The sequence below is a fragment of the Vulpes vulpes genome, chromosome 5, assembly GCF_048418805.1.
Source record: "Vulpes vulpes isolate BD-2025 chromosome 5, VulVul3, whole genome shotgun sequence".
Lineage (NCBI taxonomy): Eukaryota > Metazoa > Chordata > Mammalia > Carnivora > Canidae > Vulpes > Vulpes vulpes.
Genome location: NC_132784.1, coordinates 104,328,619 through 104,344,297, shown reverse-complemented (window position 1 = coordinate 104,344,297; position 15,679 = coordinate 104,328,619). Strand labels below are relative to the sequence as shown.

The following is a 15,679-nucleotide window of genomic DNA, read 5'->3' as shown; positions in this document are numbered from 1 at the left end:
AGACAGCCAAGCCAAAGCAGGACTGCTGAATTTCGAGTTTCAGAGTTCGTTTCCAGCTTCTGAAGCACCCTTGGTTTTGTTGACCTTCATTATTTCTATTTTTTGGAACCATACTGATGCTCAAGAGGCTGGGAAGAATTACCTGTGGCTTGTACAGTTGTGAAAGTTTTAATTATATTTACATTCTCATATGTCATTTCTTCCCATTCTCCATGGATTATTTTAAATAACATCTTATACAATTTGTTTATTATGTATGTATGTTTTCATTTTTTTATTATCTTGGAACACTTTTCAGATTGTCAGAACAGTCACCAAGATAGTGCAGAAAATTCCTGGATCACCCAGCTTTGTCTAATGTAATATTTGACATAATTGCACTGCACTTGCTAAAACTAAGACATTAACACTGACACAACACCACTAAGCTACAGACCATTCGAATTCCCCAGTTTTTCCATGAAGGTCCTTTTTCTACGCCAAGATCCAATTCAGGATCCCACACTGCATCATGTCTCCGTTGTTTTCCTCTAATCTGTGATTGTTTCTTCGCCCTTTTCCATCCCTTTGACATCTTAGAAGGCTGCTGGTCAGAAGCTTTACAGAACACCTCTCCATTTTATTTTATAATGGGCTCATAAGTTTTGGGGAAAAATAATAGAGATGTAAAGTACACATCGTATCAGAGAGCACATGAAATCAATATAATTTATTCCAAGTGATATTAATCTTGATTATCTGGTTATAGTGGTGCCAGCTTTCTACACTATAAAGTTACTAGTTTCCCTTTGCATATTCTATCCTTTGGAAGTGAGTCATTAAGTCCGGCTGACACAGGGTAAGGGAATTAAGCTTCATCTCCTAGAGGAGGAAATATCTATTTCCTATATTATTCCAGATTCTTCTATAACAAAAATTGTTTGTTCTTCTCCATTTACATATTTATGTCGTATCTATGCATTATTTTTTGGATTATAGTCCATTACTGTCATTATTACTTGGTCCCTCCAATCATCCTAGTTGGGGCACCTCGGGATTCTTTCAGAGGTTGATCCCTATATTCTTTTGCCATGATCTCCCCTTGGTTTTTTCCAGCACTCCCTTTGCTTTTGTCACTACAACACTACAGTTCTACAGGATGCTCTTGTATTTCTTTGGCTCAAGCATAGAACCATCTATTTTTCCAAGGATACCTCGTTCCTGTTGTTCGAGAATGTTTAAAAAACCAAGCCCTGGGCACTGGGAGTGCTCAGGGCTACCAACGTATCATTGCTTCTAGGCCATCTCAGGAGAAGGGCTAAAATGGTCCATGTATAAACACCTAGCTCAATTTCTGTATTTATCTATGTATATGTATGTTAACATAAATCATACCTGTATCTCCACCTCTAAGCCACCACACAGGTGTTATTCTAAGCTTTCCCCCACTTGTGCCTGCTTATTTGTAACTTGTTTCTTTAACATCGAAAAAGCTGGCTTCCATCATTTCCAATTTATTTAAACAGCTTGAGTATACATGTAGATTAATTCCAGATTGATAAAAGCATGCCCCTATGAGAAAAAAAAAATTATCATCCAGAGTCACTTTGTTTATTCACAGTTTTCCTTCTTTATGTTTACAGTGTGCAGTCAAAACACCATTTTTCCAAAGTTAATTATATTGACTCCTTTTCCCCAATCCTTTTATTGTGCCATATTATTATAATGAAATCAAGTACAATCTTCATTCTATTGTAGGATCTCCAACATTTTAGTTGATTTTTTTTTAACTCATACACAGGTTACTCTTTTTTACATACAGTTCTGCGGGTTTTAATAAATTCATAGTTATGCAACCACCTACACAGCACAAGAGAGCACAAAAGAGTTCTATCACCGTAAGATTCCCCTGTGTGACTGCTTTATATTTAATCTCTCTTCTTCCTCCATTTCCCAGAAACCACTGATTTGCTCCCATCCCTACAATTTTCCCTTTTCTCTAATGTCACATAAATAGAACCAATTACCCACTCTATACCATTTTGGTTCTACTTTCTTTCACTCAGCAAAATGCATTTAAGAGTCTTCCACATTGTTGCATGAATTAGGTAACTAATCTTTTTTATTGCTGAGTAGTACTCCGTTATACGGATGTGCTATCCATTCACTTGTTAAAAGACATCTTGGTTATTTTCCAATTTTGGTGATTAGGAATCAAATTACAGGAAGCATTCACATACAGGTTTTGGTGTAGACACGTTTTCCACTCATTTGGGTGGATATACTTACTTGGAGATAAATTCAATTCACTTGGGAATGGGATCGTTGGGTCATATGTTAAGTACATATTTATATAAGAAGCTGCCAAACTGACTTCCAGAGCAGCAGTACCATTTTGCATTCCCAGAAGCAAGGAATGAGAGTTTCTGTTGATCTTCATTCTTGTCAGCATTTGGTATTGTCACTTTCTATGATCCTAATGTTTCTAAGAGGTATGTCGTAGTATTCCACTGTGGTTTTAGTTTGCATTTATCTAATGACAAATGATGTTGAGCATCATTTCATTTGCCAGCTTTATTATTTTCACTTGCCATCACTGTATCTTCTTTGGGGCAGTGTCTGGGTTTTGCCAATGTTTAAGTTATATTGTTTTCTTATAAAATTAGTTTCAATAAATATTTCCCTATTGGGACACCAGGGTGGCTCAGTTGGTTAAGCGTCTGCCTTTGGTTTGGGTCATGGTCTCGGGGTCTTGGGATGGAGCCCTGTGTCCGGCTCCCTGCTCATTGGGAAGTCTGCTTCTCCTGATGCCCCTCCCCCTGTTGGTGCTCTCTCTCCCTCTCCCTCTATCTCTCTCTCTGAAGTAAATGAATATATAAATAAACTCTTTTAAAAAAACATTTCTTCATCAATATGACTTTTTATATAAATAATTTTTTTTTGCAAATCTTTTTCACCAGTGGGGAAGATATTCCAGTCAATTCTCATTGTTTATGGTAGTTATGTTCCAAAAAGTCATCACAGATGCTGAATGAGCAAATACTGAACCACTGCTCCCAGGGGGCAATCTGTACATATACATATATACCTCACATAGTTTATAATCTTAAATACTAAAAACAACTCATTCTGCTAGATTTTATTTTATTTTACACAAGAAAAAAGGAAGTTCCCAAACCTTAAGTATTTGATGGAAGGGTTGCACTGACAAGTACCAGAGCTGCACTTCCAACTCTCTGGGCCAACTGGCAACAGAGTGAGGCCTCCTTGCACCGCACCACCCTCTCCAGTCAGACCTGCCTCTCTCAACTCTGCATGGGAGCTGAGCCAAGGGGGAACTTCACCTTGCTCTACCTTGGCTGGGAAGGGCAACCCGCATGTTTCACTACTCCAAGCATGTCCACAAATGAGACTGAGAGAGCTGGGAGCACTGATTTGGGGGTTACAGATAGATTTTAGCAGTAGGTGAATTCACAAATACAGAATCCATGAATAATGAAGATGGACTCTACTTGGGAAGTTTCTGGAAACCAACTCAGGCAAAAGATGCTATAAAGTAGTTTTGATGTAGAGCCTTATCTTGAATAAGGTGTCTACATAAGGGCAAAAGTGTTAAACAAATATCTCTGCCAATCCCATTCTTGTCCATCTACTCTGCCTCATGGGATTCCACATACTTTGCATTAAAAATTTTTTTTCTAAATAATGAAAACTATAGTTCACTCTATTGCATGCAATTGAGGATCTAATATGTTAAAGCGCTGTATATCTCACAAGCATGTGGTTCAACGCCTCAAAGTTCACATATTTGAAGGGTAAAGACACTCAGGGTGTCACCCACTACCTGCCTCTGTAGTCACGGTCTCATGTTAAAGAACTGCTCCAGCTGTCAGACGTTACCCCCCTGGCTTCTGGAGCCAGGATGCCCTGCGTCTTTTCTTTTTCCTACAGCAGAAGTACATCTATTAGTGGTGGAGTGACTGGGGATGACTGGAATGCACAGAAGCTGATTGATGGAGCATGGTGCATCTCTTAATTAAGCAGAAGCTACTAATAAAAATGAACTTACTGGATGATTTGTGGGGTCCTGGCCACACAGCCATATGTGCTTCACAGCAGTAGGAAACAGGAGTGGCACCCAGCTAGTACCAGCTTATAATGGAGATTATATTTTGTTGTAAAATAAATAAAGGGGGAAAATCTTTGTGCCCCCTCTTGGCTTTGCAGAATGAAAATGGAGAGGACCTGACATAACAAGGTGTTTGTATTATTTCTTAACCTCTTGCTTAGCTTCTCTGGTATTTGTGCCTTACTTCTGCCTTCCCCGACCAGAAAGCATGGGACTGGACCAGAAAGCATGGGGCCTGCCACAAAAGGAGTTCTGCTTAGCTTCCCCAAGGCCCTTGAGTGGGGCCGCACGGAGGGAGTGAGCTGCGCACGGAGAACGAGGGCCTGGGTGGCCAGGAAGAGGGTGAACCGGTGAGTATGCACTTACTTTGCTGCCTTTTGAGGAGTTTCAACTAATATATTCCATGGAAAGAACATTCTGTTTGTCCCAAGACAATTGTTATTCCAGAGAAACTCTACAATGTGGTCAGATTACATCAGCCTTCTCTTCTTCAAGGAGCTCCTTCAACCTCGCTTCCTCTATGACACCATCATAATTAAGTGCCTGCCTGACAGGGACACTCGTTCCTTTGGCTAACACCCTGGCTGACACTAACACACAGTGCTAATGGCTGGTGTGCTGCCCTCCATCCCTAGCTGTTCGTACTTTTTCTGTTGTATTTGTGGAGCAGAGAAGCTCAGTGCCATTCTGGAATTGTCATCTCCACTGGAAGGACTTAGATGGTAGGCTCTGGGCAGCCAAATTCTCAGGCAGACCTTCCTTGACTGCCCTACATCACAGTCTAGCCCTTCCCCTGTACCTCTACTATTGAGCACCCCCTCCCACACTGTTCATTTTACTTATTCCTTGTGGTCTCTCTCCCACTAAAATGTGAGTTCTGTGAAATCAGGAGTTTGGGTTTACTTTCATCTGTACCATATCCCCAGCTTGAAGAACAATGCCCAGCATAGTAGACTCAATAAATACCTCTTGAATGTAAAAAAAAAAAAAAGATATTTCCTAAAGTAATTTTTCGAAGGCAGAGGATATGGGTAGTTTCACACTATACAAGCTTTCACAATAAATGGTCCTTTAGTAAATGTCTCCAATGATAAACAGGAGGATTTGACTTTCATTTGTGGTGGTTGCCAAATATTTAGAGCAATAGACTTGCTGGTACTGCTCATGTCAGGAAGAACAGACTTTTTTTGGTGTTTTTTTCCCATCCAGATCCTTTCTTCACAGTGAAATCTTGTGCAAAGCCCTCTTCTGACTCTCAGGTAAAAAGGTACAAGAGAATCAAAGCCCATCAATTTTTTATCCCAATTTTAAGTTCAGGCTACCATTTGACTGCTCAAAGCTCAAAATGGTTGGTTTTTGGAAGAAGTCATGAACCCAAGTTAATGTCAACATTGTTTGGAATAAAGCTTGCTTTCCCTCCTTCCTCTCTCCTTTTCTTCCTTCCCTCCCTTCCTCCCTTCCTCCCTTCCTTCCTCCCTTCCTTCCTTCGTCTCCTTCTCTCTCTCCCTCACCTTTCTGTTCTTCTTTTTTTCCCCTGTATATTGGTGATTAACATATAATATATATTCATAAACCGTGATGCGATGGTAGATCTGATCCGACATGACCTCCAAAGAGCAGCAGGACATGTGTGGGTTGAAGAATGATGGCTAGCCATAAATGTGCTATCTATCTCCATTGGGGCTAGAAGTCCTGTTCTATAGGCCATTTTCTTTTCAAAGGTCACATTTCTTTTAGTGCACCTCTAGTGAAGTTTCCGGTATTTCTGATTTTTTTGGACTATACTTTTATTATTAATTTTTTTGCAAAGGGATTATACAACAAATGTTTCTTCAGTGTTTATTATATAGAGGGCACTATGTTAGCTGCCAGAAGCAGAGTAACATATGATCCCACCCTCTTGACCAAAAATCAAGTCTTGAATTTTATTTGAGGCCCGGCAAATATTAAAGGGGGATACTTACACTAGTAACATACTTAGCTTTGAGGGGCTTGTAGTCTTGGTAGGAGGCTTAGAGTCACATTTAGAGTGAGAAAACAACAAGAACAATACAAATTGCTGTAGTTGGGAGGGCTACTATTTGAAGTTCAGGATTTGGAGAAGCACTCTGCATGCAGGGAACTTCAGGAGATTTCAAAAAATATGAAATATGGTCTATGGGTATTTACTACTTTATACTCTAAAAAATAAGATGACCTAAATAGCCAAATGATTTTTTTGCATAATTTGCTCTGTAATGCGATGAACAGAAGACATGAATAGACATTTTTCCAAAGAAGACATACAGATGGTCAACAGACACATGAAATGATGTTCAACATCAGTCACGATCGGGGAAATACAAATCAAAACTACAATGAGATATCACCTTGCACCAGTCAGAATGACTAAAATCAGCAGCACAGGAAACAATGGGGAACAAAGGGGAACCTTATTACAATTCTCAAGCTACTTTTAACCCATTTTCTCACACTTAACTTGAACTTCTTAAAAGAAGAGAGAGAAGAAAGGAAAGGGAAAATAATGAGTACTACTTCTAAACATGGAAGGTCAATATATCTAGATTAAATGAGGTACTGAGGCCAAGTAAAGAGAGCTAGAAAATAAACAAGGATGGAGGAAAGATACCAGGACCAAAATGTTAAAACAAAATTTCTACTAGCTGTGTGCGTGCACTTCTAGTTACTCAGGCCAACTCAGACTCTAGGTTCATAGGTAGTGTTTACTGCTTTTCATTTTAACCTTTTTATTTTTTCTTCATTATTATTGAAGTGTGATTGACGTACAGGATCATATTAGTTTCAGGTGTACAGCATAGTGACTTGACATTTGTATACGTTACATATTGATCACCCCAATAAGTCCTGTTACTGTCATCATAAAAAGCTAATACAGTATTATTTATGGCATTTTTCATGCTGTACATCACATCCCCATGATTTACTTATTTTATAACTAGAAGTTTGTACCTCTTGATCCCCTTCACCCATTTTACCCACTGCCCTCCTTTACCCCCCAAACCTCTTCCCTCTCACAATCACCACTCTGTTCCCTCTGTTATCTATGAGTCTGGGTTTTATTTTGTTTTGTTCATTTGTTTGCTTTGTTTTTTAGATTCCACTTTTAAGTGAAATGATACAGCATTTGTTTTTCTCTGTCTGACTTACTACATTAGCATAATACCCTGAGGACCATCCATGTTGTTGCAAGTAGCAAGATTTTATTATTTTTTATGGCTGAGTAGTATCTAGACTGCAAAGAACATAGGGGTGCATATATCTTTTTCAAATTAGTGTTTTTGTCTTCTTCAGGCACCCAGAAGTAGAAAGGCAGGTAGTTCTATTTTTAATTTTTTGAGGAACCTCCATATGATTTTCCATAGTAGTTGCACCACCAATAGTGTGTGCTTCCTTTTCTCCACATCCTCACCAATACCTGTCATTTCCAGTAGTTTTGATGATAGCCATTTTGACAGGGGGGGGTCATATTTCGTTGTGGTTTTGACATGCATTTCCCTGATGATTAATGAGGTCAAGTATCTTTTCATGTGTCTGTTGGCCATCTGGACATCTTTAGAAAAATGTCTGTAAACATTCTCTTCCTGTTTTTTATCCAGATTCTTTTGTTTTGGGGTTTATTTTGTTTTGTTTTTGGTTACTGAGTTGTACGACTCCTTTATATATTTTGGCTATCACCCTTATCGGATACAGGATTTGCCAACATCATCTTCCATTCAGGGGGCTGTCTTATCATTTTGTTGAGTTTCCTTTGCTGTGCAGAAGCTTTTTGGTTTGAGGTGGCCCCATTTGTCTATTTTTACTTGTGATGTCTTTGCCTTTGGAGTCAAATCCAAAAAATATTGCCTAAGACTGATGTCAAGGAGTTACTGCCTTGTTTTCTTCTAGGAATTTTATTGTTTCAGGTCTTACATTCAAGTCTTTAATCCATTTTGAGTTAATTATTGTATATGGTAAAAGACAGTGCTCCAGTTTCATTATTTCGCATGGAGCTGCCCAGTTTTCTTAACACCTTTTATCGAAGAGACTGTCCCGTCTCCATTGTATATTCTTGCTTCCTTTGTTGATTATCTTTTTTAAAGATTTTATTTATTTATTCATGAGTGACAGAGAGAGAAAGAGAGAGAGAGAGAAGCAGAGACATAGGCAGAAGGAGAAGCAGGCTCCATGCAGGGAGGAGCCTCTATCCTGGAGGAATGGATGGAGGATGGAGGATGCATCCTGGGTCTCCAGGATCACGCCCCGGGCTGCAGGCGGTGCTAAACTGCTGCACCACCGGGGCTGCCCTGTTGTAGGTTATTTGAACTTATATGCATGGGCTCATTTCTGGGCTCTCTATTCTGTTCCATTGATATACATGTCTGCTTTTAACCCCATACCATACTGTTTTTTTTTTTTTTTCATACTGTTTTAATTACTATAATTTGTAGTATAGTTTGAAATCAGATCCTGGCATCTCTGGTTTTGTTCTTCTCAAGATTGCCTAGGCTATTTAGGGTTTTTGTAGTTCCTTAGAATTGTTTGTTCTAGTTCTGTGGAAAATGCAACTGGGATTTTGATAGGGAATGCATTGAATCTGTAAATTAATTTGGGTAGTATCCCCATTTTAACAATGTATATATATATATTTTAAAGATTTTTATTTACTCATGAGAGACACAGGGAGAGAGAGAGCCAGAGACACAGGCAGAGCGAGGAGGCTCCATTCAGGGAGCCCGACATGGGACTTGATCCTGGGTCTCCAGGATCATGCCCTGGACTGAAGGTGGCGCTAAACCGCTGAGCCACCGGGCTGCCCCCATTTTAACAAGATTAATTCTTCCAATCCATGAGCACCAGATATCTTTCCATTTATTTGTGTCTTCTTCGATTTCTTTTGTCAGTGTCTGATAGTTTTCAGTATACAGGTCTTGGTTAAACCCTTGGTTACACCCTCTTGGTTGGTATTTTATTCTTTTTGATGCAATTGTAAATGGTCTTTTTTTTCTTGATTTCTCTTTCTGATAGTTTGTTATTAGTGTATAGAAATGCCACATGTTTTTGCATATTTATTTTGCATCTTACAACTTCATTGAATTCATTTATTAGTTCTTTTTTTTTAATTTTTATTTACTTATGATAGTCACACACACACAGAGAGAGAGGCAGAAACACAGGCAGAGGGAGAAGCAGGCTCCATGCACCAGGAGCCTGACGTGGGACTCGATCCCGGGTCCCCAGGATCGCGCCCTGGGCCAAAGGCAGGCGCCAAACTGCTGCGCCACCCAGGGATCCCTCATTTATTAGTTCTAACAGTGTTTTTGGTTTAAGGTTTCCCATATATAGATCAAGTCATCTTCAAATAATGACAGTTTTACTTTGTCCTAATTTGGATGCTTTTTATTTAATTTTTGTCCTTGTCTAACTTCTATGGCTAGGATTTCCAATACTATTTTGAATAAAAATGCTGAGAGTGGACATCCTTGTCTTGTTCCTAATCTTAGAAGAAAAGTTTCAGCTTTTCACCATTGAGTATGGTATATAATACATGGCCTTTATTATGTTGAGGTATGTTCCTCAATATCTACTTTGGTGGAATTTTTTTAAAAATCATAAATACCTGTTATATCTTGTCAAATGCGTTTTCTGCATTTATCCAGATGATTGCATGATTTTTATCTTTCATTTTGTTAATGTGGCATATCATATTGATTGATTTGCAGATGGTGAACCATCCTTGCATCCTAGAATAAATCTTACTTGATCATGGTATAAGACCCTTTTAATGTATTGTTGAATTTGGTTTTGTTGAGGATTTTTTAATCTATATTTATCAGGGATATTGGTCTGTAATTTTTTTTCGTTCTTTCTTCTTTCTTTCTTTCTTCTTTCTTTTTCTTTGTTTCTTTCTCCTTTTCCTTCCTCCCTTCCTTCCTCCCTTCCTTCCTTCCTTCCTTCCTTCCTCCCTTCCTTCCTTCCTTCCTTCTTCCCTCTTCTCCCCTCTCCCATTCTGTGTGTGTGTGTGTGTGTGTGTGTGTGTGTGTTACCTATGTCTGGTTTTAGTATCTGGGTAATCCTGGTCTTGTAGAGTAAGTTTGTTAGTGTACCCTCCTATTCAATTTTTTTGGAAGAGTTTGAGAAGGACAGGTATTAAATCTTTGAATATTTGATAGAATTCAGTGGAGCCATCTAGTTCTGAACTTTTGCTTATTAGGAGATTTTTGATTACTGATTCAACCTCCTTACTAGTTCCTTCTATTCTGATTTTTGTTCATCTTTTTCAAAGAACTAGCTCTTAGTTTTAACCCTTTTCCTTATTTTTCAACTGATTGTATTGTTAGTTTCTGGAAGGCAGGGACCCTAATAGACTAACTTATTTCTAGTATGATGAATAAGTGTGACTCTTCTCACAACTGGGGACCTTCTCTTAAATACAAAGTTGATATTAAAATATGTCACTGGAATATGAAAATAGGGAACTTCTCAAGGTGAAACAGGCTCTAATCTTCATTAGAAACTGGAAAAGTGGGGCTCTGGCCACTGCAGTGGACCAGGGATGTCTATTACTGCAGGGACCACTTGAACTCTGATTCTAGAAACTCTCCAAGTGTCTTTCTGTCCTTGATGTGGTTTCTCAAGTATATATGCCATCTATTCATCTGCACGGCAGGGAGATTTCTCTGTATAGGTTAGGAACTTGACTTTTTGCAACAATTCTATCATATATGAGTCTGGGAAACATTAATTCTCTATTCCAAGGCTAATTAACTCCTGGATAAGCAAAGCACCAAGTGTCCCAACTTCCTAGAGGGCAAGTCATGGTGCATTGTGAAAAGATCATGGTCCTTGGAGTCAGATCTACCTAGATTTGAGTTCTGGTTCTATTTCTAATTAGGTATAGCATCTTGAACAAACTGTTTACTTTTATCTGCAAAAGTGATTATTATGAAAATTGAAAGTAAAAGGTACAAAAAGCATACATCTAAAAGCCTATGCTATTGTAGATAATAAAGGGCAGTTTCCTTATCTCAACAAATCCAGGAAACAAGCAAGTCTTTTCTGTAAAGGGCTGGATAGTAAATATTTAGGCTTTGTGGAAAATACAGTCTCTGTCATAAGTACTGGTCTCTGCAACTGTCCTGCAAAAGCAGCTTTAGACAATACGTAACTGAAAAAGTTTGACTCATAAAACCTAATTTACAAAAATAGGCAGCTTGCCAGGTTGGCAAGCAGCACTTCTAAAACTTGAATGGGCATGAGTCACCCAGGGATCTTGTGAAAATGCAGATTCTATCCTGTAGGTGTAACCGGGGGCCTGATTTTGCATCTCTAACAGGCTTCCAGGTACAATACAGAGAACACATAAGGTAAAGGTAACTTAGGAAATTTTTATGATCATCGGACCATTATATTTATTTCATTTATCTACTTCGGTAGGGTGCTAAGTCCTTTTGGACTGCTATAACAAAAATACCATATACTGGGTGGTTTAAACAACAAAAACACTACTTTCTCATGGTTCTGGAGGCTGGGAAGTCCATGAACAAGGCAGTGGGAAATTCAGTGTCTGATGAGGGCCTTGGTCCTGGTTCATAGAAAACTATCTTCTGGCTGTGTCCTCATGTGGCTGAAGGAATGAAGGAGCACTCTGGGATTCCTTCTAGAAGGGTATTAATCCTCCAAAGGCACCACATCCAAATACCATCCCATGGGGGAATATGTTTCAAATATGAATCTGGGGGGACACAAACATTGTCTGTAGCAGTTGTCAACTTCTCAAAATCTTCAACTAGCTCATATTAATATACTTTTACCATTTCTAACTCCATGCATCCTTGATGATCTGATTTGAGTCTTGAACTTCAGTTTTAGTAAGTTGTTTTGTTTTTTATTTTTTAAGTTTTAGTGAGTTTTAATGCTAATTTTACTTAGACTAAGAGCAATTCTTCCCTGGTTAGAGTCTGTGTCATTCTCTCATTTTTATAGTAAATGAGCTCTTAACTGATTGGGATTGGTCTAGAATTACACAAACTGGCCATTACATCTCTCTTTCCATGGTGATGTTTAATGATATACTCTCCCAGTCTACTCTGGAGTAATGACTTCCTATGATGGCCTCCTATACCATTTGTAAAGATGCCATTCTATAAAACCAGTGAAGGAAATACCAATTGGCTGGAAGCAGATGGCAGGTAGTAGATGCTAATTGGCCTTGCCTAATGCTGAGTCAAATTTAGCTGCTCAACTAGGGACTGACTGTCTTGCTCTTTGAGTAGAAAATCTTTCTCTAAGGGCATGGCAGTGATGGCTTTCAAACTCATTTTGGCTTCCTGTGGGCAGAAGCTTGCTCCTGCAGAGAGCTGGAATACCAGCTCAAAACATGACTATGTCCTAGCATTCATCCCAAATAACTTTAGTATAATACTCTAAAATCCACCCTCAATCTGAAACTTAACTGAAGTGTGCAATTAAAATGTTCTGTCTACTAAAACATTCTAGTTTGCTTTTGCAGCCTAATCTGCTGAGTTTATTTTGGTTGTGGCTTATCTTCTGATTTTAGGAGTATTACAACAAAAACCCAGCATTTTTGTGAGTTCATATCTAAACTCGAACTATCCAGAAAAATAAAGGAGTACACTTTCTGTTTTTTTCTAGGCTTGGAGACTCCCTAAACCTTAGTAACATTTTAGTTTCTTATGTTCACAGTTAGCAAATTGTCCTTAAATTGAACCTAAATTCTTCTTGCTGCAAAATAAACCCATCTTCCTTAAAAAAAAAAAAAAATTAAACAGCTGCTAAACACTACTTATCCAACAGCAATTAGCCTGAACTAATCTTCAAAGTCTCTTGAGAGGCACTCATTTTCCAGAGATTTGGGTGGATATTCTAAGCAGGGTGGAAGGGCCATCAGGGAGTGTGGCAAGAACACCACCACTTGTCTTTACCAGCTGAATGTAAAGATAAAGAGAACTATTATCTAATTGTAAGAAATATATAAAAATTATCCTTGCTTTGTACACTGATGCTTTTTAAACTGTTGAATTAGAATGGTCCTTAAATCTTACTCTACTTCTGTGCTGCTTAACTAGAAATTTAAATCAGTGTAGCATTTGAGAGCTAGGAATCATCTTTGTTTGTCTTGCCTTCACCTTAGTCTATAGATGAAAACAACTAGGCACAGACAGAGGTCAAATGATCAACAATGAAGGATTACCTCAGCATTGTCCACACTCTGCGCACCTCAAAGAAATGTGGGGGCCTTGCCAGACTCCTGAGGGGTAACATGTAAGTCCTTGGACTATCCTTCCCGATAAGCCTGGGCCATAGCAGAACCTTTGTTAACAATGTGATTCATGGAGGGGCATTTGGCCCATGTGCTCTCAGGTTACCCCTGAAGGGGCTGGACACTAACTTCAGCCACAAAGGTGGTCAGCCACGTCTGTGAGATTAACCCCCCAGGAAAGACCTTGAATTCCAAGACTCAGTGAGCTTCCTTGGTTGGTAATACTCCATGAGTGTTGTCACACATTGTTGCTGGGAAAAAGAAGCGCTGACGGCACTAAGAGAAGACATTGAGAAGCTTACACCCGCTTTCTTGGACCCTGACCTATGTTCCTTTCCTGTGGCTAACTTGAATCTGCATCCTTTTGCTGTAGTAATGGTAACCATGAGTTTAACAGCTTTGCTGAGTTCTGTGAATCCTTCTAGCAAGTCACTGAACCCAAGGGTGGTCTCGGGGATCCCTGAACACAAGTGATTTTTCCAAGTTCATAGTTATTTGTGGCAGAACTAGAACCAACCAACCGTTCTCACTCATTGTTACAACTCCACCCAACCAATTAGTTACTCATTAATGCATTTGTCCCTGTGGGCAACCATGAAATACTTAAAGGGAGTCTATCATGACCAGGAGCTATGAAAACAATGGCAACCGTGATGAGCTTTCTTCCATAAGGAGTTACCAAGTCTACTGTGATCTTCATATTCTCACATGATTTTGATCCTGAAATACCAGTTTTAGTTAGTTCTTCAAGAATTTGTTGTGTCTCTTCTTTGGTTTACCATTGTGAATCTCTTTAAAAAAATCTATCATACTTTTCTTGTATTATTTTTTTAAAAGATTTTATTTAATTATTTGAGAGAGAAAGAGAAAGAGCAGAGAGAGAGAGAGAGAGAGAGAGAGACAGAGAGCACATGAGCTGGGAGAGGAGGAAGAGGGGCAGAGGGAGAGGGCAAAGCAGACTCCCCACTGAGCAGGAAACCCACTGCAAGACTTAATCCCAGGACCATGGGATCATGACCTGAGCTGAAGGCAGATGCTTAACCGACTGAGCCACCCAAGTGCCCCAGTTTCTTCTGTATTATAACAGTTGTACTGGCTGATTTTAAGTGCTGTACAGATGGGAAAATCTGTCATGCACGTTTGCAATCACCTATTTCCCCACAAGGACTCATGGAAAACTATGCTCCATATACATTTGTATAATAAATTAATGTATGAATAAGTAGCTGATGAATGGATGAATGTTTGGTAGCATAGAAAAGTGCCATCAAGTTCAAATGGTCTCCAAAGTCTCTGTGGACTAAACACAGGGGATAAACTCAATGAATAAAACAAAGGTCTCCAGGGATTTAACAATGAAGATAGCAAACACCTAAACATGCAAAACATTTTCATTAATGAAATATATTTTCACACATTGTACTTCCCCAAATACAATTAATGGAACAGGTTTAAAAAAAACTATAATCTGTACCTTCCAAAATGAAAGTACCTGAAAAGTCCTCAGCTCCACTGAAGCTCTCTGTAAACCTATCTCAATCCACATCCACCTTTGTAGGCAAGAAAAGTTAAAGAGAGCAGAGTCTGATTTCTGAGACTCATGATCACTCCAGCAAATCAGTCAGGACAAGAACAATATCATACTGTCTGGCCTACTTTGTCTAGCACCAGAAGCGTTGGTTATATTTAGCCAGGAGAAGAAAGCTCAGAATGGTAAAGATAAAGGCTCATTCAGGGACAATTTCAACAAGGAGAAGGGGGAGAAGCACGTTTGTGTTAAGAGACAGGAATGTGAAGAGCTGGGTGGATTTAGCGGCATGTTACAAATAAAAAAGTTTTAGCTATTGGCCATAAAAATGTAAACATTCTCAAATGATTGGGGTTGATGGTAGAGATAGAAATTGCCAAGCAGTCAGCCTAGTACAAATATCAAGGAGAATTCCTTAACAGATAAAAGACACCAGGCCAAGTATAGGGGTTGCATTAAAGGATGATATTAATTCATTGCCTCTCAGCTCCAACTCCATCTTCATTGCCTGTGAATATGAATTTTCCCCGTCAACTGGCATGTTAGAAGTTGTCAGTAGAGGGCACTAGAGAGACATCAGGATGACTGGCCATCCCTCCTGGTTCTAGAGTGCTCAACTGGCAGGCTTCTGCAGACTGTGCTGCCTTTCCAGCATGGCTTGGCTTCTCCAGCACCAGACTCCTGTGACCCTCTAGCACCAAGCTTCCACAGCACATGTGACTTCTTCAGTGCCAGGCTCCTACAGTGTGGCCTGCTTCTCCAG

At 39.2% G+C, this 15,679-nt stretch overlaps 1 protein-coding gene across 2 annotated transcripts in view; it reads right to left on the bottom strand.

Annotated features, from left to right (window-relative positions):
- Nucleotides 1–242: 242 nt before the first annotated feature.
- The window catches only part of SPATA17 (spermatogenesis associated 17), a 206,338-nt gene continuing 190,901 nt past the window's right edge, over nucleotides 243–15,679 (bottom strand). Inside the window, exon 11 of one of the 2 annotated variants that reach the window (XM_025991317.2) lies at nucleotides 243–1,551. The gene's annotated coding sequence lies outside the window, so the exon portion shown is untranslated. Of the gene's footprint in view, nucleotides 1,552–11,711; nucleotides 11,841–15,679 lie in introns of those variants that run through there. The other variant, XM_072759548.1, reaches the window with a different exon arrangement.